Source organism: Cannabis sativa, chromosome 3, assembly GCF_029168945.1.
Source record: "Cannabis sativa cultivar Pink pepper isolate KNU-18-1 chromosome 3, ASM2916894v1, whole genome shotgun sequence".
Classification (NCBI taxonomy): Eukaryota; Viridiplantae; Streptophyta; class Magnoliopsida; order Rosales; family Cannabaceae; genus Cannabis; species Cannabis sativa.
In genome coordinates this window covers 38,572,268-38,593,642 of record NC_083603.1, presented here as the reverse complement: position 1 = coordinate 38,593,642, position 21,375 = coordinate 38,572,268, and positions in this window count along the sequence as shown.

Genomic DNA, 21,375 nt, shown 5'->3' with positions numbered 1-21,375 from the left:
TTGCATGCTTTGGATTTGACGAGCATGTCGTCTACATATACCTCCATGTTTCGTCCCAGGAGGCTTTTAAACATCCGGTTAACCATTCTTTGATAGGTTGCTCCGGCGTTTTTCAGTCCGAAAGGCATGACTAGGTAAGAGTATACCCCCTTATCGGTCCTGAAGCTAGTGCACTCCTGGTCTGCCGTATGCATTTTTATTTGGTTGTACCCAGCATAGGCATCCATGAAAGACAGCAGCTTAAATCCGGACGTGGCGTCTACCATGCCGGTCGATCTGGGCAGCGGAAAGCAGTCCTTTGGGCAGGCTTTGTTTAGATCTGTGAAATCTATACAAACCCGCCAAGTCCCGTTCGGCTTGGGCACCAGGACCGGATTGGCCAGCCATTCCGGATAGTATACGTCGCGGATCATGCCATTGGACAAAAGTTTGTCCACCTCTTTCTCTAAGGCCTCGGCTTTCACCGAGTCGAGCGGGCGTCTCTTTTGCTGTACAGGGGGCATGTCCGGGTTGACATTGAGTACATGGGTGATGACATGAGGGCTGATGCCGGTCATGTCTTCTTGGCGCCATGCAAAAATGTTGATGGCGCCCTTCAGTGTTTTTATTATTTTATCTTTTTCCTCCGGATCCAGGCTCCTCCCTATCCGGAGTACTTTGGTGGAGTCGTCGTCGCACACTGGTATTTCTTCGACGTCCTCCATTGGTTCCACGACCCTTTCGGACCCTATGCGAGGATCCAATTCGTCCTCTTCAGCCTTCTCTATCTCAGGGGGCCCCCGGACCATGAGTACTGGCAAGTGGGTGGCAACATTGTAACATTGTCTGGCCTCTCCTTGATTTCCCCTCACCGTTCCGACTCCGGCTTCCTGGGTAGGGAATTTTAGGCATAGATGTCGGATTGAAGTAATTGCACCAAAGTCGACGAGGGCCGGTCGGCCTAGGATTGCGTTGTAGGCTGTTGGACAGTCAACCACCACGAAGGTGCAATACTTGAATGTGCTTTGGGGGGTATCTGGGCACAGGGTAACTGGGAGCTTGACTTTTCCCATCGGGATTAGCGTCGTCCCGTTAAACCCTGTGAGCTGTGATCCACTAGGCGAGAGGTCCCAGTCGGTCAACCCTATCGCAGTGAAGGCTTCTTTGAAGAGCAAGTTCACGGAACTCCCATTGTCAATCAGGACCCTAGCCACCACCTTATTTGCGATGGGGGTTTCTATGACCAGCGGGTCGTGGTGAGGAAAACGCACCGTCTTGGCGTCTTCTTCCGTGAACGTTATGGGCTGGTCCATTAGCCGAGGTCTTTGAGCCGGGAGTTGAGTAACCTCCCACACCTCACTGTGTCTTGCGGCCTCGACATATCTTTTTCGCTCCTTGCGAGTGTTTCCTCCGATATGGGGACCTCCGGAGATCATGGCTACCCGTCCATTAGGCCGGGGCGGTAGTCCGGGTATATGCTGGGTGTCACCTGCGGGAGCAGCTGGAGGCAATACTCCTGCTGTACCCCCTGGTGTTCCCGGAGGCATACCCCCTGCCACCTGCCCTGGATTAAGGTGGGGCAACCTATTTTTGATCCACTCATAGAGGTGGCCCAAACGGATCAAATTCTCAATCTCGTCTTTGAGATTTTTACATTCATTGGTGCTATGACCAATGTCGTTGTGGTACTCGCACCTTTTACTCGGATCTCTCCGGGAGCTGTCTTTGTACAATGGCTGGGGTCTCCGGTAGTGTGTATTCTGCCTTGTGGCAAAATATACACGTTCCTGAGAGTCCGTGAGCTCTGTGTACTGGGTGTATTGGGGTGTGTACCCCTTCTTTTGGCGCTTCTCTCCCGTTCGGGTGCTGCCCTTGGAGGACCTTTTGCTCCTCGACCCCTGGGTAGGGCCTGTTAAGCTAGCAGTCGGGGCAGCCTGTGAAGGAGTCCGTCCATTCACCCCGGACGGGTTGCCGTAATGGGAAGATGCCGGGGCCAAAGCTTGACCCTGGCTATATCCGGGAGTGGCAGAGAACTGTATGCCACTTACCGGGGGAGTCGCGGTCGGGACAGTACCCGAGGGCGACACTCCCGGCATGTATCCCGCTATCCCGGTGGGATAATAGCCTCCGTAAGCCACGATCTGGGCTTCTTCGAGGTTAATACTGGAAGTCCTGAAGGCTAGCAGCGCTTTCTTGCTGTAATTCGTTCCAGAAGGGAGTCCCAGTGCGGATTCCTGCTTGGAGAAGCGCAAGCTGTTGTCCGTCATCGACCTTCTTGGTCTTCGAGGCGTCCTCTCGGAACCTCTTGATGTAATTCTTCAAGGTCTCGGTGGGCAGTTGTTTGATGTTGGTCAAGGCACTAACCTCCAAGTTGACCTTCCTGGCAGCAACAAATTGTCTCCGGAAGTTGGTTTGGAGTTTGTTCCAACAACCCACCGATCCTGGTTCCAATTTTTTGAACCATTCCTCTACCGATTGGCTCAGAGTGAGGGGGAAGCACAAGCATTTGGCGTCATTGCTGACCCGCATGACTGTCATGACCCGGTTGAACCGTGACAAGTGATCACTGGGGTCGGAGTTCCCAGTATATGCTCCCATTTCGGGCATCTTGAAGTTTTTAGGGAGCTCCGCCTCCAGGATATGTTTGGTACAAGGCTCCCGATCCTCACTGTCCGAGTCGGAGTCGTCTCCCTTCTGCCTCCGGGAGACTCGAGCAATATCTTTTCGAAGTATGGCAAGTTCCGCCATAATCCCTTCGTTTACGATGCGAGGAGACCACGGGCCTGTATCTTTTTTGGTCAAGGTGATCCCGGAGGTCACCTTGATTCCCATTGATTTGATTTCTCAGATCAATGGGTGGACATCTCTGTCCTCTTCTTCCTCTACCCCCTGGTTCCTGGTGCACGGAAACGCTTTTCCGGTCCCCTCGATCCTGAGGGCCAAGACTCCCTCTTTGGGGCTTGCCCCTCTGCGGACCTTTCCCTTTAGGGAAATCCGAGCGGACCCTTCGCGGATCCTGCACCTTTTTCTTCCGACCATGGGTAGAAGTAGGGTTTTTTGTTTGGTTTTCCTCAGCAGGGTGCCTTATAGGGCTAGGTTCCCTAGGCCTTTGCTGCTGGGAATTAGGCGAAGACGTCTCTGGCTCCCCATCGAGCCCAGCGGCCATCGCCTTGGGATGCACGTGAATACCAGCTGCCTCCATGGCTTTCTGCATGGCTAGCATCACTTCCTGCATTTTTTGATTTTGCGCTTTCTGAGCTTCGATCTCAGCTTCATGATCGATAGCTTTTTGTCTAAGGAGCACCAACTCCGAGTAGCTTCCTCCGTCATAGGCATACTCGTCGAGGTGTTCCTCGTAGTTTTCGTCGGGAACTATTTCTTCTTCTTCTTCCTCGGACTCCTCTGCTGCCCTTGAGGCTACATCTTCCTCATTGGGGTCTTGAGCGTCTTCTAGAGGGCGAGGATGACGTGTAGCTCTTGTCTCCACCATTGTCGTGAAGTTAAATGCTTGTTGTGAAGCAGCTTTCCTCAGCTCTCAATGAAAGCACCAACATGTTGACCGAGGTTTTCGGCAACTATTAAAATATGATTATAATAAAGAGCTGTAAGAAAGTGAGATGAAGATTTTTTACGTGGTTGGGGCGTTAATGAGCCTTAGTCCACGAGCCTCTGTTATTAATGGATGTAATTAATGGAGATTCTACACTTGAGAGAATGTCTTTCTCATAAATACAGAGAATATTCTTGGTGAGTATTTTCTCTTCTTGCTCTTTTGCAACCCAAGATTCTCGACCCCATTAAATGAGCTTTGAGGGGGTATTTATAGTGTTTTGGTGGGGTAATCCCTAGAATTGTTCTTACACATGTGTCTGTAAGTATCCATAAAGCTGGGCATTTCCGATGAATATAGCATGGATGATGCATGGTCAAATCCCTAGGTGCTGTAGGGCTTTTATGAAGAATGTCCTTTTTGCCTTGTGATTGACGTGACTCTTCGCAAAGTAGCCGTCGCTAGACTTAAATGATCATTACTGTAGTGCTGCTGTTTGGGGGTTGTGCCGTCAGACTTTATTGCGTGTTACAGTCCCAACACGCTTCCTCCCATGCAGCATTAAATGCGACTTGATTGCTCGGGAGAGACCTGACATGTCCCGGAGAGCCTTCACGCTATACTAGCTTCCTGGAGTACCTTGTACTCCGGATGCCTCCTCCGGGACCCATGCTAACAGTGCTTCTTGGTGGCGCACAAAGACTCAGCAAATCTTTCCAAGTTATTTGATCCACGTGTCCTCTCTCGACTGGTCCACGTATTTTGGGCGAATTCTGGAGCAACAAGGTCCAACTCTGGGTCTCAGTTCCGGTTTGCGTACACGACCTTGTCTAGGCCCGAGTTCTAGTCTCAGTTTGGGTTTGAGGCTAGGTCTGTGTTCAGTTCTAAGTCTAGGTCTGGGTCTTGGTCACGGTCCTAGTCTTTTTCTAGGGTCCTAGTTCGCGATTCTTGTACAGGTTCTAATTTTGTGTCCCAGGTCTAGGTCTGGGTTAGAGTTTGGTTCTTCGTCTGTGTTTTGGTTCTAGTAAGACTCCCAAATCTAGACACCGACTACTAGTCTGTTCCAGGCCCCGTTACCAGAATCTTGAGTCAAGATTTGGATCACCGTCACGGGTCTCTATCTGGTTCTTGTTCAGGTCCCAGGTGCCATTTCTGCGTTTGGGTTTGGGATCAAGACTGGGGTGCAGCTCTAGGTCCCGACCCTGGTTGTGTGTCCCTAGTCTGGTTCCATCTTTGTGTCTGAGTTTAGGTTCGAGTTCGGGTCTCGAGTCCAGGTTTGGGTTGGGATCTGTGTCCGGCTCCTAATTCGAATCTAGATTTGATTTGGAATCCGGGTCCTAGTCCGGTTACGGTTCTGGATCTAGGTCCAATTTCTGTTATGATTCCAAGTCCAAGACTTAGTTCCAGTCCCGGTCAACTTCTTGTTTTGGTTCCAATTTTGGGTCACAGGGTACGGGTTCGAGTCCACTTTTGGGTTTGGGACTTGGTTCAGGTCTAGGTGTGGGTTTGGGTCCAGGGCTGGGTACCAAATCCAGACACCGACTACGGGTTTTGACAAAGCCCTAGGTTCAAATCCCGATCCCAATCTCAGGTCTAGGTTAAAGTTCAGGTCTCGGTCGGGTACTAGGTCCCGATCCTAGTTCTGTTTCCCAGGTCGCTATACTGATTCTGGGTCCAAGTCCCGGTTATTGTGTGGGTTTGGGTCCTGGTCTAGGTTCGGGTTCGAGTCCTAGTCTCGATTCGGGTTTAGGTCTCTATTTGGGTTTTGATCTGGGTTCGGGTTTGGGTTTAGGTCCTGGTCCTGGTCCTAGTCCTAGTTCGGTTCTAGTTCAATTTGCGATTCTGAGTTCGAGTTTGGGTTTGAGTTCGGGTCGGAGTTCAAGTCCTGGTTTGAGTTTGGGTTTGTGTCCGGATTTCAGCCTAGGTCCAGATCAGGCTCCGGGTGTGGGTTCGCATCGTGGGTCTTAGTCTAGGTTGTGTCCGAGTCCCAAGTTCCAATCCTGATGTGAGTCTGGATTCAGTACTCGGTCTAACTCCTTGGCTCTGACCCTGGTCTGGGTTCAAGTTATGGTTCGAGTCCGGGTCTAGCTTTGGGTCTGATTCTATGTGTGGCTTCGAGTTCGTGTCCGAGTCTTTGTCCGGGTTTGTGTCTAGGTTTAGACCCCGATCTGGGTGGAAGTTTTGGGCAAAGTCCAAGTTCGGGTCCCGAGTGCTGGTCCAAGTTTGGGTCTGGGTCAGGATCTCGGGCCAGATCTAGGTCCAGCATTTTGATTCCAGTCTGGGTCTTGTTCTGACTCCAAGTTCGTATTTGGATCCCTATGTTCGTCCAAGTCTGTGTTGGGGATTGGGTCCTAGATTTAGGTCCAAGTCTAGGTCTCAGTTCTGGTCTAGGTACCCGACCGTGTCAAGGCCCGAGTTCCAGTCTCAGTTTGGGTCTGAGGCTAGGTCTATGTTCAATTCTAGGTCTGGGTCCGGGACTTGGTCACGGTCCTAGTCTTATTCTAGGGTCCTGGTTCGGCGATTCTTGTTCAGGTTCTAATTTTGGGTCCTAGGTCTAGGTCTGGGTTCGGGTTTGTTCGTCGTCTGGGTTCTCGTCCTAGTCTGTGTCCAAGATCTAGACACCGACTACTGGTTTGTTCCAGGCCCCGTTACCCAAATCCCGAGTCAAGATTTCGATCACTGTCACGGGTCTCAGTCTGGTTCTGGTTCAGGTCCCAGGTCCCATTTTTGAGTTTGGGTTTGGGATCAAGACTGGTTTGAATTTCTAGGTCCTGACCCTGGTTGTGTGTCCCTAGTCTGGTTCCATGTTTGGGTCTAAGTTTAGGTTCGGGTTTGGGTCTCGAGTACAGGTTTGGGTTGGGATCTGGGACCGGCTCCCAATTCGAGTCTAGGTCTGATTTGGAGTCCGAGTCCTGGTCTGGTTACGGTTCTAGATCTATGTCCAATTTCCGTTATGATTCCAAGTCCAAGTCTTAGTTCCAGTCACGGTCAACTTCCGGTCTTGGTTCCAATTTTGGGTCACATGGTACGAGTTTGGCTCCACTTTTTGGCTTGGGACTTTGTTCAGGTCTGGGTGTGGCTTCTGGTCCTTGTTAGGGTTCGGGTCTAGGGCTGGGTCCCAAATCTAGACACCGACTACGGGTTTTGTCCAAGCCCTGGGTCCAGATCCCAATCCCAATCTCGAGTCGCAGTCCGGTTCCATTTCTGGTGCTGGGTCACGAGCTGGGTCTTAGGTTCAACTTCGGGTCTGGGTCCTGGTCTAGGTTCGGGTTCGAGTCCTAGTCTCTGTTCAGGTTTACATCTCTGTTTGGGTTTTGATCTAGGTTCGTGTTTGGGTTTAGGTCCTAGTCCTAGTCCTAGTCCTAGTTCGGTTCTAGTTCAATTTGCGATTCTGAGTTCGAGTTTGGGTTTGAGTTCGGGTCGGAGTTCGAGTCCCTGTCTGAGTTTGGGTTCGGGTCCAGATTTCAGTCTAGGTCCAGATTAGGCTCCGGGTGTGGGTTCGCGTCCTGGGCCATGGACTAGCTTATGTTTGAGTCCCAAGTTCCAATCGCGATCTGAGTCTGGATTAAGTTCTGGGTCTAAGTCTGTGGTTCTGATCCTCGTCTGGTTTGAGTTTGAGTCCACGTCCTGGTCTTGCTTTGGGTATGATTCTAGGTGTGGGTTTGAGTTCGAATCCGAGTCTGTGTCCGCATTTGTGTCTACGTCTTGACTTCGATCTTTGTCTAAGTTCAGGTCCAGGTCCAAGTTGGGGTCCCGAGTGCGGGTCCAACTTTGGGTCTGGGTCCCGAATCTCGAGTCAAGATCTGGATAACTGTCACGGGTCTCAGTTTTGTTCAGGTTCAGGTCCCAGGTCCCATTTTTAAGTTTGGGTTCGAGATTGAGACTGTGGTGCGGTTCTAGGTCCGACTCTAGTTCTGTGTCCCTAGTCTGGTTCCATGTTTGGGTCTGAGTTCAGGTTTGGGTTCGGGTCCCGAGTCCATGTTTTGGTGTGGATCCGAGTCCGTCTCCCAATTCGGGTCTAGGTCTTACTTGGACTCCGAGTCCTGGTCCAGTTACGGTTCTGGATCTAGGTCTAATTTCAGTTATGATTCCAAGTCCAAATCCTAGTTCCACTCCCGGTCAACTTCCAGTTTTGGTTCCAATTTTGGATCACAATGTATGGGTTTGGGTCCACTTTTGGGTTTTGAACTGGGTTCAGGTCCGGGTGTGGGTTCGGGTCCTTGCAGGGTTCGGGTGTAGGGCTGAGTCCCAAATTTGGACATCGACTACGAGTTTTGTCCAAGCCCTGGGTCTAGATCCAGATCCCAATCTCGGGTCGCAGTCTGGTTCCATTTCTCGTGCCGGGTTACGAGCTGGGTCCTAGGTTCAAGTTCGGGTCTGGGTCGGGTATTAGGTCCTTAACCTAGTTCTGTTCCTTGGTCCGTATCCTTATTCTAGGTCCAGGTCCCAGTTATTGTGTGGGTTTGGGTCCCAGTCTATGTTCGGGTTCGAGTCTTAGTCTCGGTTCGGGTTTATGTCTCTATCAGGGTTTTTATCTGGGTTCGGGTTTGGGTTTAGGTCCTGGTCCTGGTCCTATTCCTAGTTCAGTTTTATTTCCATTCGCGATTCTGAGTTCAAGTTTGGGTTTGTGTTTGTATCCAGATCAGGCTCCGGGTGTGGGTTCGCGTCCTAGGTCTGTGTCTAGGTTGGGTGCGAGTCCCAAGTGGCAATCCCGATCTGAGTCTAGATTCAATTCTGGGTCTAAGTCCTTGGTTCTGATCCTGGTCCGGGTTGAGTTTGTTGGGTTTTATGCCCTAAATAAAACTCATTTCAATATAATCAGATTTACTTATTAATATAGATCAGAAATAACATTTAATGTTGCATGGTTCACATGATTTATTTCATGATTATATGTACATAATGTATAGATTCATCTGAAACCCTTTTCACATACTTGATCCTGTTTATTGTGTCGTCAACACATTGGAAAGTAAACATGACTATGTGAATTCCTAGATTTATCAGACACAGGGTTTTACTGATATGATAATCTACAACAAGAGTTTACTTGTATTTGGAGAAATACTATGTTCTTTCCAGAACATTGGTTAAAGTAAAGCTCAGGTTGGATGCATGGAGTATGCATCGGAAGGGACCGATATTGAACTTTGACTTAGATTTAATTAAACTTACCGTAAAATCTATTCAAGTCAATATCGCCTAGTTGATCCTAGATCAAATGATCTTAATCCTGTTATGATTAGGCTCAATCTTGAAAGGCTATTCGTGTTCCTTGAATTGTTAGTTAAGCCTACTTTTAGGTCAGGGTGATACGTACTTTTTGGGAACACGGTAGTGCAATTGAGTGGGAGCGCTAGCATAAACATGGAATCTATAGCTTCTATCTGGCGAATAGTAAGCAAAGGATGATCTCCTTCGAGCTTGACCAAACGAAAATAAATGGTGGAGATCTCATTTCACATAAGCTGAAATATCATTTATATGTGGTCAAGTGTTTTAAGGAATAAATACATTGTAGGGTGTAACGGTAATTTAATCCCTTTACAGTGTAGATCATTCATATAGAGGATAATTGATCACATTAGGATTATAACAATGGATAACTAATGATGTGTCTATATGGTGGAACATATAGACCATTCTATATACTGAGAGTGCAATTCTAAGTTCTATGCGTGGATTCAACGAAGAATTAATAAGTTAGTGAATTTTAGTGCTAAATTCTTGATCTACTTATTGGAAGCTCGGTTATATAAACCCATGGTCCCCCCACTAGTTGAGATAATATTGCTTGTAAGACTCATGTAATTGGTTTTGATTAATCAATTATAATTCTCAAATTAGACTATGTCTATTTGTGAAATTTTCACTAAGTAAGGGCGAAATTGTAAAGAAAGAGTTAATAGGGGCATATTTGTTAATTATGATACTTTGTATGGTTCAATTAATAAATATGATAAATGACAATATTATTTAATAATTATTTATAGTTATTAAATAGTTAGAATTGGCATTTAAATGGTTGAATTAGGAAATTGGCATTTTTGAGAAAATCAGATACAAAAGGTGTTAAAATTGCAAAATTGCAAAAAGCAAGGCCCAATCCACTAAGTGTATGGCCGGCCACCTTTGTGTGTATTTTAAGTTGATTTTTTCATTATTTTAATGCCATATAATTCAAACCTAACCCTAGTGGAATGCTATAAATAGATAGTGAAGGCTTCAGAAAAATAAGACTTTTTCCTGACACTTTCTGAATCAGAAAAACTGAGCCTTCTCTCTCCCTATCTGGCTGACCACTCCCTCTCTTCTTCTTCAATATTTCGAACTACCTTAGTGTATGAGTAGTGCCCACACACATCAAGTGATACCTCAATCATAGTGAGGAAGATCGTGAAGAAAGATCATCAGCAAAGGAGTTTCAGCATCAAAGATTCAGAGAAAGAGATCCAGGTTCAGATATTGATAATGCTCTGCTACAGAAAGGAATCAAGGGCTAGATATCTGAACGGAAGGAGTCATATTATTTCGCTGCACCCAATGTAAGGTTTCCTAAACTTTATATGTGTTTATTTCATCGTTTTAGAAAGTTCATATTTAGGATGTTAATAAACATACTTGTGAGTATATCTAAGATCCTGGTAAAATAATTTCCAACAGAGTTTGGGTCCGGGTCCTGCTCTAGCTTTGGGTATGATTCTAGGTGTGGGTTTGAGTTCGCGTCCGAGTCTGTGTCCCGGTTTGTGTCCAGGTTTAGACCCCGATCTGGGTTTAGAATCTCGTCCAAGTCAAAGTTCGGGTCCCGAGTTCCGGTCCAAGTTTGTTTATGGGTCAGGATCTCGGTCAAGATCTAGGTCCAGCATTTCGATCCCAGTCTGGGTCTTGGTCTGAGTCTAGCTTCGTATCCGGATCCCAATCTAGATCTAAGTCTATGTTTGGGATCGGGTCCAAGATTTAGGTCCAAGTCCGGGTCTCAGTTCTGGTCTGGGTACACGACCGTGTCCGGGCCCGAGTTCGAGTCTTAGTTTTGGTCTGAGGCTAGGTCTGTATTCGGTTCTAGTTCTGGGTCCGGGTCCTGGTCACAGCCCCTAGTCTTGTTCTAGGGTCCTTGTTCGGTGATTCCTTTTCAGGTTCTAATTTATGGTCCCAGGTCTAGGTCTGGGTTCTTGTCCTAGTCTGAGTCCCAGATCAAGACACAGGCTACAGGTCTATTCCAAGCTCCGTTACCCGAATCCCGAGTCAAGATCTGGATCACTGTCACAAGTCTCGGTCTAGTTCTTGTTTAGGTCGCAGGTCCCATTTCTGAGTTTGGGTATTGGATCGAGACTAGGGTGCAGTTCTAGGTCCCGACCCTTTCTTTTGTGTCCCTAGTCTGGTTCAATGTTTGGGTTTGAGTTCAGGTTCGGGTTCGGGTCCCAAGTCCAAGTTAAGGTTGGGATCCGGGTCATGCTCCCAATTCGGGTCTAGGTCTGATTTGGAGTCCAAGTCCTGGTCCGGTTACGGTTCTAGATCTACGTCCAATTTCAGTTATGATTCCAAGTCCAAGTCCTAGTTCAAGTCTCGGTTAACTTTCGGTATTGGTTTTAGTCTCGGGTCCTTGTCAGGGTTCGGGTCCAGGGCTGGGTCCGAATTCCAAACACCGAATACAGGTTTTGTCCAAGCCCTGGGTCCAGATTCGGATCCCAATCTCGGGTCCAGGTCTGGTTCCATTTCTGGTGCCGGGTCACGAGTTGGGTCCGAGGTTCAAATTCTGGTCTGGATCGGGTACTAGGTCCCGGTCCTAGTTTCCCAGGTCCCTATCCTGTTTCTGGGTCCAGGTCCCCCTCATTGTGTGGGTTTGGGTCCTGGTCTAGGTTCGGTTTCGAGTCCTAGTCTCGGTTTGGGTTTAGGTGTCTGTCTGGGTTTTGATCCTTGTTCAGGTTTTTGTTTAGGTCCTGGTCCTGGTCCTAGTCCTTGTTCGGTTCTAGTTCCATTTACAATTCTAAGTTCGAGTTTGGGTTTGAGTTCAGGTCGAAGTTCGAGTCCTGGTCTGGATTTCAGTCTAGGTCCATATCAGGCTCCGGCTTTGGGTTCGCGTCTTGGGTCTTGGTCTAGGTTGGGTGCGAGTCCCATGTTCCAATCGCGATCTGAGTCTGGATCCTGTTCTGGGTCTAAGTCCTTGGTTCTGATCCTAGTCTGGGTTTGAGTTGGGGTCCGGGTCCGGGTTCGTCTTTGGGTCTGATTCTAGTTGTGGGTTTGAGTTCGGGTCCGAGTCTGTGTCCGGGTTTATGTCCAGGTCTGGACCCATATCTGGGTCTAGGTTCTGGTCCAGGTCAAAGTTGGTGTCGCGAGTGTGGGTCCAAGTTTGGGTCTGGGTCAAGATCTCGGTCAAGATCAAGGACCAGCATTTCGATCCCAGTCTGGGTCTTGGACCTCAATTTTGGTCTGAGGCCAGGTCTGTGTTGGGTTCTAAGTTTGGGTCCGGGTCCGGGTCTTGGTCATGGTCATAGTCTTGTTATAGGGTCCTGGTTCGGTGATTCTTGTTCAGGTTCTAATTTTGGGTCCCAGGTCTGGGTTCGGGTTTGGTTCTTTGTCTGGGTTCTGGTCCTAGTCTGAGTCCCATATCTAGACACCGACTACTGGTCTGTTCCATGCACCGTTACCAAAATCCCGAGTCAAGATCTGGATCACTGTCAAGGGTCTCGGTCTGGTTCTGGTTCAGGTCCCAGGTCCCATTTCTGAGGTTTAGTTCGGGATCGAAGCTGGGATGCGGTTCTAGGTCCCGACCCTGGTTCTGTGTCCCTAGTCTGGTTCCATGTTTAGGTCTGAGTTCATGTTGGGGTTCGGGTCCCGAGTCCAGGTTTGGGTTGGGATTTGGGTCCGGCTCCCAATTCGGGTCTAGGTCTGATTTGGAGTCCGGGTTCTGGTCCAGTTACGATTCTGAGTCTAGGTCGAATTTTAGTTTTTATTCAAAGTCCAAGTCCTAGTTCAAGTCCCGGTGAACTTCCAGTTTTTGTTACAATTTTGCGTCACAGGGTACGGGTTCGGGTCCACTTTTGGGTTTTGGACTGGGTTCAGGTCCGGGTGCTGGTTCGAGTCCTTGTCAGGGTTCGGGTCAAGGGCTAGCTCCCAAATCCAGACACCGACTACGGGTTTTGTCCAAGCCCTGGGTCCAGATCCAGATTCCATTCTCGGGTCGTAGTCTGGTTCCATTTCTGGTGCCAGGTCTCGAGCTGGGTCCTAGGTTCATGTTCGGGTCTGGGTCGGGTACTAGGTCCCGGTCCTAGTTCTATTTCCCAGGCCCTATCCTGATTCTAGTCCAGGTCCCGGTTATTGTATGAGTTTTTTTACCGGTCTAGGGTAGGGTTCGAATCCTAGTCTCTGTTCGGGTTTAGGTCTCTGTCGTGGTTTTGATCCGGGTTCAGGTTTGGGTTGAGGTCCTGGTCCTTGTCCCAGTCCTAGTTCGGTTCTAGTTCCATTTACGATTCTAAGTTTCAGTTTGGGTTTGAGTTCAGGTCGAAGTTCGAGTCCTAGTCTGAGTTTGGGTTCGGGTTCGAATTTCAGTCTAGGTCCAGATCAAGCTCTGGGTGTGGGTTCGCGTCCTGGGTCTTGGTCTAAGTTGGGTGCGAGTCCCATGTTCCAATCGCGATCTGAATTTGGATTCAGTTCTGGGTCTAAGTCCTTGGTTTTGATCGTTGTCTGGGTTTGAGTTTGGGTCCAGGTCCGGGTCTAGCTTTGGGTCTAACTCTAGGTGTGGCTTTGAGTTCAGTTCCGAGTCTGTGTCCGGGTTTGTGTCCAGGTCTGAACCCCGATCTGGGTCTAGGTTCTAGTCCAGGTTCAAGTTGGGGTCCCTAGGGCGGGTCCAAGTTTGGGTCTTGGTCAGTATCTCGGTCAAGATCCTGGTCCAACATTTTGATCCCAGTCTGGGTGTGGGTCTAAGTCCAGGTTCGTATCCGGATCCCTATCTAGAACCAACTCTGTGTTTGGGATCGGGTCCCAGATTTTGGTCCAAGTGCAGGTCTCAGTTCCGGTCTGGGTAGACGACCGTGTCCGGACTCAAGTTCTAGTCTCAGTTTAGGTCTGAGGCTAGGTCTGTGTTCGATTCTAGGTCTGTATCCAGGTCCTGGTCACGATCCTATTCTTGTTATAGGGTCCTGGTTCGGCTATTCTTGTTCAGGTTCTAATTTTGGCTCCCAGGTCTAGGTCTGGGTTCGGGTTTAGTTCTTTATCTGGGTTCTGGTCCTAGTCTGAGTCCCAGATCTAGACACCGACTACTGATCTGTTCCAGATCCCGTTACCCGAATCCCGAGTCAAGATCTGGATCACTGTCACGGGTCCCGGTCTGGTTCTGGTTCAGGTCCCAGGTCCCATTTCTGAGTTTGGGTTCTGGATCGAGACTAGGGTGTGGTGCTAGGTCCCGACCCTGGTTCTGTGTCTTTAGTCTGGTTCCATGTTTGGGTCTGAGTTAAGGTTCGAGTTCGGGTCCCGAGTCCAGGCTTGGGTTGGGATCCGGCTCCGGCTCCCGATTCGGTTCTAGGTCTTATTTGGACTCCGATTACGGTTCTGGATCTAGGTCCAAGTTCAGTTACGATTCCAAGTCCAAGACCTAGTTCCAGTCCCGATCAACTTCCGGTTTTTATTCCATTTTTGGGTCACAGGGTACACGGGTTCGAGCCACTTTTGGGTTTGGGAATAGGTTTAGGTCCTGGTGTGGGTTCGTCCCCTTGTCGGGGTTCGAGTCCTAAATCCAGACACCGACTACGGGTTTTGTCCAAGCCTTGGGTCCAGATTCGGATCCCGATCTCAGGTCCCAGTCTGGTTCCATTTCTGGTGCCGGGTCACGAGTTGGGTCCTAGGTTCAAGTTCGAGTCATGGTCGGGTACTAGGTCGCGGTACTAGTTTTTTTTCCCAGGTCCCTATCCTAATTCTAGGTCCAGGTCCCGATTATTGTGTGGGTTTGGGTCCCGATCTAGGGTCGGGTTCGAGTCCTAGTCTCGGTTGGGGTTTAGGGCTCTGTCTTGGTTTTAATCTTGGTTCGGGTTTTGATTTAGGTCCTTGTCCTGGTCTTAGTCCTATTTCGGTTCTAGTTCCATTTGCGATTCCTAGTTTGAGTTTGGGTTTGAGTTCGGGTCAGAGTTTGAGTCCTTGTCTAAGTTTGGGTTCGGGTTCGGATTCCAGTCTATGTCTAGATAAGGCTCCGGGTGTGGGCGCGTCCTGGGTCTTGGTCTAGGTTTGGTGCGAGTCCCAAGTTCCAATCCCGATCTGATTCTAGATTCAGTTCTTGGTCTATGTCCTTATTTCTGATCTTTGTCTTGGTTCGAGTTTAGGTCCTGGTCCGGGTCTAGCTTTGGGTCAAATTCTAGGTGTGGGTTTCAGTTCGGGTCTGAGTCTATGTCCGGATTTGTTTCCAGGTCAGGACCGCGACCTGGGTCTAGGTTCGGGTTCAGGTCTAAGTTGGGGTCCCGAGTGCGGGTCCAAATTTGGGTCTGGGTCAGGATCTCAGTCCAAATCTAGGTCCAGCATTTCGATCCCTATCTAGGTCCAAGTTTGTGTTTGGGATCGTGTCCCAGATTTTGGTCCAGGTTCGGGTCTCAGTTCTGGTCTGGGTAGACGACCCTGTCCGGACCCAAGTTCTAGTCTCAGTTTAGGTCTGAGGCTAGGTCTGTGTTCGGTTCTAGGTCTGTGTCCAGGTCCTGGTCACGATCCTATTCTTGTTATAGGGTCCTGGTTCGGCTATTCTTGTTCAGGTTCTAATTTTGGTTCCCAGGTCTAGGTCTGGGTTCGGGTTTGGTTCTTTATCTGGGTTCTGGTTTTGTTCTTCGTCTGGATTCTGGTCCTTTGTCTGAGTTCTAAATGTAGACACCGAATCCCGAGTCAAGATCTGGATCACTGTCAAGGGTCTCAGTCTGGTTCTGGTTGAGGTCCCAGGTCCCATTTTTGAGTTTGGATCCGGGATCGAGACTGGGGTGTGGTTCTAGGTCCCGACCCTGGTTCTGTGTCCCTATTCTGGTTCCATGTTTTGGTCTCAGTTCAGGTTCGGGTTCGGGTCGGAGTCCAGGTTTGGGTTGGGATCCGGGTTCGGCTCCTAATTCGGATCTAGGTCTGATTTGGAGTTCGGGTCCTGGTCCGGTTACGGTTTTGGATCTATGTCTAATTTCAGTTATGATTCCATATCCAAGTCCTAGTTCCCGTCCCAGTCCACTTCTTGTTTTGGTTCCGATTTTGGGTCACAGGGTAGGAGTTAAGGTCCACTCTTGGGTTTGGGAATAGGTTCAGGTCCTGGTGTGGGTTCGGGTCCTTGTTAGGGTTCGAGTCCAGGGCCGTGCCCAAATCCAGACACCGACTACGTTTTTTGTCCAAGCCCTGGGTCCAGATTCGGATCTCAATCTCGGGTCCCAGTCTGGTTCCATTTCTAGTGCCGTGTCACGAGTTGGGTCCTAGGTTCAAGTTTGGGTCTGGCTCGGGTACTAGGTCCCGGTCCTAGTTTTGTTTCCCAACTCCCTATCCTGATTATAGGTCCATGTCCCGATTATTGTGTGGGTTTGGGTCCCAGTCTAGGGTCGGGTTCGAGTCCTAGTCTCGGTTCGGGTTTAGGGCTCTGTCTCAGTTTTGATCTTGGTTCGGATTTGGATTTAGGTCCTTATCCTGGTCCTAGTCGTAGATCGGTTCTAGTTCCATTTGCGATTCTGAGTTCGAGTTTGGGTTTGAGTTCGGGTCGGAGTTCGAGTCCTGGTTTGAGTTTGGGTTCGGGTTCGGATTTCAGTCTAGGTCAAGATTAGGCTCCGGCTGTGGGCGCGTCCTGGGTCTTAGTCTAGGTTGGGTGTGAGTCCCAAGTTCCAATCCCGATCTAAGTCTGGATTCAGTTTTGGGTCTAAGTCCTTGGTTCTGATCCTGGTCTTGGTTCGAGTTTTGGTCAGGGTCCGGGTCTAGCTTTGGGTCTGATTCTAGGTGTGGGTTTGAGTTCGTTTCGAGGTCTGGGTCCGGGTCCTGGTCACGGTCCTAGTCTTTTTCTAGGGTCCTGGTTCGGCGATTCTTGTTCAGGTTGTAATTTTGGGTCCCAGATCTAGACACCGACTACTGGTCTGTTCCAGGCCCCGTTACCCGAATCCCGAGTCAAGATCTGGATCACTTTCACGGGTCTCGATCTGGTTATGGTTCAGGCCCAGGTCCCATTTCTGAGTGAGTTTGGGTTCGGGATCGAGACTGGGGTGCGGTTCTTGGTCCAGACCCTTGTTTTGTGTCTCTAGCCTGGTTCCATGTTTGGGTCTGAGTTCAAGTTCGGGTTCGGCTCCCCAGTCCAGGTTTGGGTTGGGATCCGGGTCTAGCTGCCAATTCGGGTCTAGGTCTGATTTGGAGCCCGGGTCCTGGTCCAGTTACGGTTCTGGATCTATGTCCAATTTTAGTTATGATTAAAAGTCCAAGTCCTAGTTCCAGTCCCGATCAACTTCCTGTTTTGGTTCCAATTTTGGGTCACAGTGTACGGGTTCGGTGTTGGAAATTATTTACCTGGATCTTAGATCTACTCACAAATATGTTGATTAACACCCTAAATATGAACTTTCTAAAACGATGAAATAAAGACATATAAAGTTTAGTAAACCTTACATTGGGTGCAGCGGAATAATATGACTCCTTCCGTTCAGATCTCTAACCCTTGTATCCTTTCTGTCGCAGAGTATTATCAAGATCTGAACCTGGATCTCTTTCTCTGATTCTTTAGTGCTGAAACTCCTTCTTGCTAAAGTCTTTCTTCATGATCTTCCTCACTATGATTGAGGTATCACTTGCTGTGTGGGGGCACTACTCTAATCACTAAGTGTTTCGAAATCTTAAGGAAGAAGAGAGAGAGGGAGTGGTCGGCTAAGGTAGAGAGAGAGAGGCTCAGGTTTTTCTGAACGAAAAGTGTGAAAGTTAAGTGTGTAAATTTCCTGAAGCCTTCACTATCAATTTATAGCATTCCACTAGGGTTAGGTTTGAATTATTTGGCATTAAAATAATGAAAATATTAGAGGATAATTCCTATAAAAGTGGCCGGCCATGCAATGTGGATTTGGGCCTCACTTTTTGCAATTTTGCAGTTTTATCTTTTCTGCATCTGATTTTCTCAAAAATGCCAATTTTCTAATTCAACCATTTAAATGCCAATTCTAACTATTTAATAACTATAAATAATTATTAAATAATATTGTCATTTATCATATTTATTAATTGAACCGTACAAAGTATCATAATTAACAAATATGGCCCTAAAACTCTTTCTTTACAATTTCGCCCTTACTTAGTGAAAAATTCACAAATAGACATAGTCTAATTTGAGAATTGTAATTGATTAATCAAAACCAATTATATGAGTCTTACAAGCAATATTATCTCAACTAGTGGGGGGACCATGGGTCTATATAACCGAGCTTCCAATAAGCAGATCAAGAATTTATAACCTAAATTCACTGACTTATTAATTCTTCGTTGAATACACGCATAGAACTTAGAATTGCACTCTTAGTATATAGAATGCTCTATATGTTCCACCATATAGACACATCATTAGTTATCCATTGTTATAATCCTAATTTGATCACTGATCCTCTATATGAATGATCTACACTGTAAAGGGATTAGATTACCGTTACACCCTACAATGTATTTAATCCTTAAAATACTTAACCCCGTATAAATGATATTTCAGCTTATGTGAAATGAGTACTCTACCATTTATTTTCGTTTGGTCAAGCTCGAAGGAGATCATCCTTTACTTACTATTCGACAGATAGAAGCTACAGATTCCATGTTTATGTTAGCGCTCCCACTCAATTGCACTACCGTGTTCCCAAAATGTACGTATCACCCTGACCCAAAAGTAAGCTTAACTAACAAATCAAAGAACACGAATAGCCTCTTGAGATTGAGCCTAATCATAACAGGATTAAGATCATTTGATCTAGGATCAACTAGGCGATATTGACTTGAATAGATATTACGGTAAGTTTAATAAATCTAAGTCAGAGTTCAATATCGGTCCCTTCCGATGCATACTCCATGCACCCATCCTGAGCTTTACTTTAACTAATGCTCTGGAAAGAACATAGCATTTCTCCAAATGAACGTAAACTCAGTTGTAGATTATCATATCAGTAAAACCCTGTGTCTGATAAATCTAGGAAACTTTATTCACATAGTCATGTTTACTTTCCAATATGTTGACAACACAATAAACAAGATCAAGTATGTGAAAAGGGTTTCAGATAAATTCATACATTATGTACATATAATCATGAAATAAATCATGTGAACCGTGCAACATTAAATGTTATTTCTGATCTATATTAATAAGTAAATCTGATTATATTGAAATGAGTTTTATTTAGGGCATAAAACCCAACAAACTCCCACTTGCACTAATATAAAACAAAAAGTGCATTTCAAATAATCTCAACACGTTGATATACAATTCAAGTGTAGTAGTAGTAAACTCCTCGTAATAGGATTTGAAAGGTTGAATTAAACACAACCTTTTCTCCACCATTACTCTTCCTTAATCACAAAATCATTGATAATGTGAAATTCCTCTCTATATGTCTACTCTTTTTGGGATACTAGATTCTATACTTTTGGCAACTACTTTTGGTTAATCAGGAAATTAACACTAGTAGTTAAGGCAACTTGGAATGGTGCCAAAAATCTATATAACTTTCCTTAGACTGAATAAGTACCTTTCCTGCAACTTTAACATTCAGTCCCTTTCTGGTAGACCTAGAGACTTCATATAGGTTTTTACACTTCTCCAAAATCACTATTCCACCCCCAGAGTAATCACATATCTTATCAGAAAGATTTTCTAGCACAAAGGCAAATCTCGAAATCTGATGTGGTGTAGTCTAAGAGTTTTAAATACACCCTTATTGACTAACATATAGTTCCTCTTCTTAATCTTAAGATTTACTTGATTGTCTTCCAATGTTCTTCTCCTGGATTAATCTGATACCTACTTATTACTCCCACTCAACAGCAGGTGTCTGGTCTAAGGCATACTAAAGCATATCTGAGACCTCTCACTATTGATATAAGAAATTCTTTCATGGCTTTAGCTTTTCTGGAATAGTTGAGACTTTTCCTTAGATAAAAAAAAATCTATGCCTAGAAGTCGAGAAGCTTCTATAGATTGCAATTAGAAAGAAAATGCTTCAGCATCTTATTAAAGTAACTTGCTTGCATTAGAGTAAGTAATTACCAGGTATACCACAAGCCATAAGTTTAGATAAACTCAAACCTATAATACTAGGAACAGGAAGTTTTGTTAAGTCCATTCAATAGACTTATAAACGAAAATTTCCTTTTATGTCCTTGTAATAGAAAACTTTAGGTTACTCCATATGAATGGATTAAAGTATAGTTCTCTTGGCTTTCTTCTTTGTTTCTTATCTTGACAATCCATTACTTGTTTAAACTCACAATGGATTTTAATCACTAGTGTCTTCCAAGTCATAAGAAGGTGAGTTCCTAGAAACTCTCCCACTACGACAAGGTACCGTGAATTATGTCTAAGAAAACTAAATGGTATAAACCTCATTGGTTGTGACAAGACAACAGAGGCAGTGGGATCATCATATGTCAAATAAGATGATAGAACACTTTTGGAATCAAGAAATAAATATCTCCTTTATTTGTTACTTTATTTTCAGACTTAGTCATTTTCTTAGAAAAGTAGTATTTTTTTAAACAAACACTTTCTTATCTATTGACAATGGGATGGTCCACCCCTAATCACTTAGAATAGCTAACAAACCATGGTTAACAGTTCTAACTTTTCTTAAGATTTTGATTAGGTCATCCATGAATCTAGTAAGGATTTACATTAAGTATACAACCATTACATCATTCTGAAATTGTATTACCATAGAAGGATTTAGGCAACGGCTAGTAACTAATCATCAATATGCAAATCGAAATTTCTGGGGAGGTAAGTTTGGATATAATTCAAAAATTAATTTAATGATCTTTGAACTGCATATCTACTAACTATTTCTCCACCCCTATCAGTTCGCAAGATCTTTAACCACTTACCTTAATGGTTTTAACCATTGCTAGAAATTAATGAATTTTTTTTTTTTAAACATTTCAAATTTCTTTGCATAATGTATAATCTAGAGTTATCGTTTTAAGAATACAACGAAAAACTCACATCCACCCCTGAATGTACATCCATCTACAAATGAGATGAACAACTTTCAATGGATATAGGCATATTTACTCTTTGCAGAGATTGATCTTGTCAAAACTACTATGAACAAGATACAAAAGCCATAGATTAATAAAAATGTGGTTGTGTCCTTTTGATGACTTAGGTGTAGTTACATCAAAGAGTTCTTAGAATAGTGCAAGTGGATCCTGGTCACAGAATATTAAACTCATATTCCATACAATTTGAAACCAATGATAGAAAATGGTTGTTAAACACTTGTGAAAGTGTAACTGTATTGTATTCTGGAATTAAAAATATAAGAGAATTTCTGTTTGGAATCTAAAATTAAAGTCAAAGACTTAAATTTATACCAAATATAATGAGTAGTTCTTTCTTGGACCACCACTACTAATATAACTCTAAGTCTGATTTGCCATACAAGTAGGAGATTTCTAAGATTGAGGACTTATATCATTGTGGATTAGAATTTCGGGTTATAACCATATGTCATTTAATTTCTTTAGAGAAAATAGAATGACATGAAATGATTTATAGACCATTCATCCAATGATATGTTATTGAGCTAATTCGAAATGAATAAGCTAAAAGGAATTAGGATAATTTCGTTTCTAAATAAGAATCCAACGATGCTTCGATTAGTGAGAGTCAAAGTAATCTTATTTAT